Source organism: Pelecanus crispus, chromosome 4, assembly GCF_030463565.1.
Source record: "Pelecanus crispus isolate bPelCri1 chromosome 4, bPelCri1.pri, whole genome shotgun sequence".
Lineage (NCBI taxonomy): Eukaryota > Metazoa > Chordata > Aves > Pelecaniformes > Pelecanidae > Pelecanus > Pelecanus crispus.
The window spans coordinates 21,071,628-21,074,494 of NC_134646.1; positions in this window are offsets into that span (position 1 = coordinate 21,071,628).

Sequence of the window (2,867 nt, forward strand, 5' to 3'; positions counted from 1 at the left end):
GAACAACGCAATAAACAGAGGTGACAGTTTTTTCGTTTTTGGGACTAAATTTCATCTATGTTCTGCAGTGGTTTCAGAAAATTGTCAGACCCTAGGGGTGAAATGATGGCATTTAAACATTTTAAACATACCCAGTAAAAGGCACGAAAGGTTTCCTAATATGCCTCATTTATTCTCACAAAAACTGTTAGTATGAACAGCCTCTGTAAAATAAGGTTGCTTGGGAAGTTACAGTTGTGCGAGTAAGGTAGTGCCTTCAGCATTTGGGTTCTTATCAATGGGAGCTCATTTTGCTGGTGTAATGTTCATGGGATATAAGCACTCAATGGATGCCAGATAATCTGCAAGGCTTTGGGTGTACAAAGTTTGCTGGAAGTTGTACAGCGTGCAGTCGAGTCAAATCCTTAACTTTTTGCACACACTTCCCTGTGTTGCTATCTTAAAAGACATTTTAAAACATTCTGCATCTGGGACTAGAAGAAAAACTGGGATTTAGAAGAGAAGCACTTCGGCAGTTTTGCAAAACACCCTGCAATTGTACAATGCAACAGTTTGACAATAGTCAGAAAAAAACAGCGCCACAGCTTGAGGGAGGGGTTCAGTACCAGGCTTTGGATGTCCTCTGTTCTTCCAAGCAGCTCTTTCAGGTTCCCTTCCAAAATGTCTCTGTTGGTGGGTGGTAAGACTTTTAATCCCCTCAGCTTGAGTTTGTAGGAGAGGAACCGTAGTAGCATCTTTTGACTCCTGACTGTACTTCCTTTCTCAGGACAAGTGTATTCCCCAGCAGGTACTGCTCCATCAGCTACCTCTAATCTGCTCGTATTTTGAAAGAGGTGAACAGAAGTATGACCAGCCCTTGAGAAGCCAAGTGCACCATCATCCTGTTAAGGCTTAAGTGAAGACTTAGCCCACAGTTTTGGAAAAAAAAAAAAAAGGTTCATTATGTCTATCTGAGTCACTGCCTCTGTTGTCCCCTTTGCTGTGAGCATGTTTGGTTGTCTAATGCCTACCTGCAGCAGAAATACTCTCCTTAGGTGTGCTACATGTCTTTGATGCATTTAAAAACAAAGAAAATAGCTTTTGTATGTGTGAGAAGGGGAAAATTCAAAAGGTCACTTTAATACCATGGTTGACAGAGTGGCTCGTGTTTTCAAGTTCACAGGGTATTCATGCCAGTGAACATAAATCCTCTGCTGAGACCAGGCACTGCTGAAAGGAAAAAAGAAAGAAAGAAGGAAAGAAAGAAAAAGCAGAGCAGCTTTCCTTGTATTGTGTCTCTCCTGTTGTTTGTGTCTCTCCTGTCAGCTGAAGTAGAGGAGGGCTGTTGTGCCCCCAGCCCTTTACTGCCATGTCTTCAGTGCAAAGCCTGGCCATGGGGAGAGCTGGTGTGATGTGTGCTGGAGGACTGGAGACTTGGAACCAGGTGGTCATGGAAAGCTAGGAATGCACAGATGGATGAGACAACCAGGGTCCCTGCAAGGGTGCATGGAAAAATCAGGTTTTTTAATTGGTGACAGATCTGTGTCAGGAAGTTCCTGTGCACTCCCAGCTGCTCTTTCTGCTCCCACGCAGGAGATTTTTTTCACTCCTGTGATTGTACTGAATGACAAGTGGGGCTAAGATATAAATTCAGAAGCAGATTAATAAATTGCTGGTTTTCTATTTCTGTTTTCTGATTTGCTCAGGCAACCTGAGCAGCTCCAATTTTTTTACTTACAGAGTTGTTCTGCTACTGCCAGAGAAATGTATACGTGACTTAGCATTTTTTGATAAAACTCGGGAAAAATAGTAGCGGTTTTATTGTTCCGTTTCTCAGGGGATAGAATTGTTGCAAATTAGAAAGTCATTAAACACTGCCAAGCAAAACACCTGCAATGAAAAAAATTATATGTAGGCTGAAAATGGTAGTTACCTAACAGCACTGGTACCGGCATAGAAATGACGAAAGAGATAACCTCCAGGTTTATTTTAAATCTTACTACTTTTCTGTATATCTGCAAAGTAGTGAATTCTGCACAGCACCTGCTTAGTTGGCAAATCTGCCCCGACATCTTTACTCGAATTCCTCCAAGTTCAAAAGAGCTAGCCATACTATGGGAAAGAGCTATAATTTCACCCTTTTTGGCCTATAATGGTAAAAATCTAGTGTGTTTCAACCTAAAGGTGTGTTTTGCTCGGTACAGTGAGGGTACCTGGCTCAGGCTGAGCACCCTTATTCCTGGAGTCCTCCACCTGGACTTGGGCAGGGAGGGGAAGAAGCAGGCTCAGGGTAGGACCAGCTGTCTCAGCAGCGGGATGTGCTGTGGTCACGGGTTCTGGCAAACACCCCCAGCCTTGGTGCATTTAAAAATGTGTGTTCTTTTGGTTGTTGGAAGTGTTGAACATTGCCCATGCCATCTGCTGCAGTTGTGAATTAGCTGAAATCAGTAACACAAGGGGATGTTGCTGTCAGCTTTAGCCCTTGAAAACCCTTACACTGAGAGATCGCTTCAGTTTACTGCGTCTGCATGAGACTAACAAGAGATTGTAATTGCTGAGTGACGTGGCTGTGAAAGGGCCTCTCTTTTTTTTTCTAGCCTTCACGTGGGCAGGAACTTGTTCCTAGCACAGGTGTATAGAGACCATTTTTAATAATTACATTTTGCATGCATAAATGTTCTCTTAGGAGCTAATTTTTTCACCTGCATTATTAGCGTCATTATGACCTGATGCAAGGCAGAGCTCATTTAATTGGCAGAGCTACTGCTTTGCTGCTTTCTTTTGGAAAAGAATTGTGTTTTGCAAGTGCCTTAAGCTTGGAGTGAACTTCCTGAACTCTGACACTGTGTCCCATTGGTGTAGGTTAATTTATGTATGTATGTATTTAT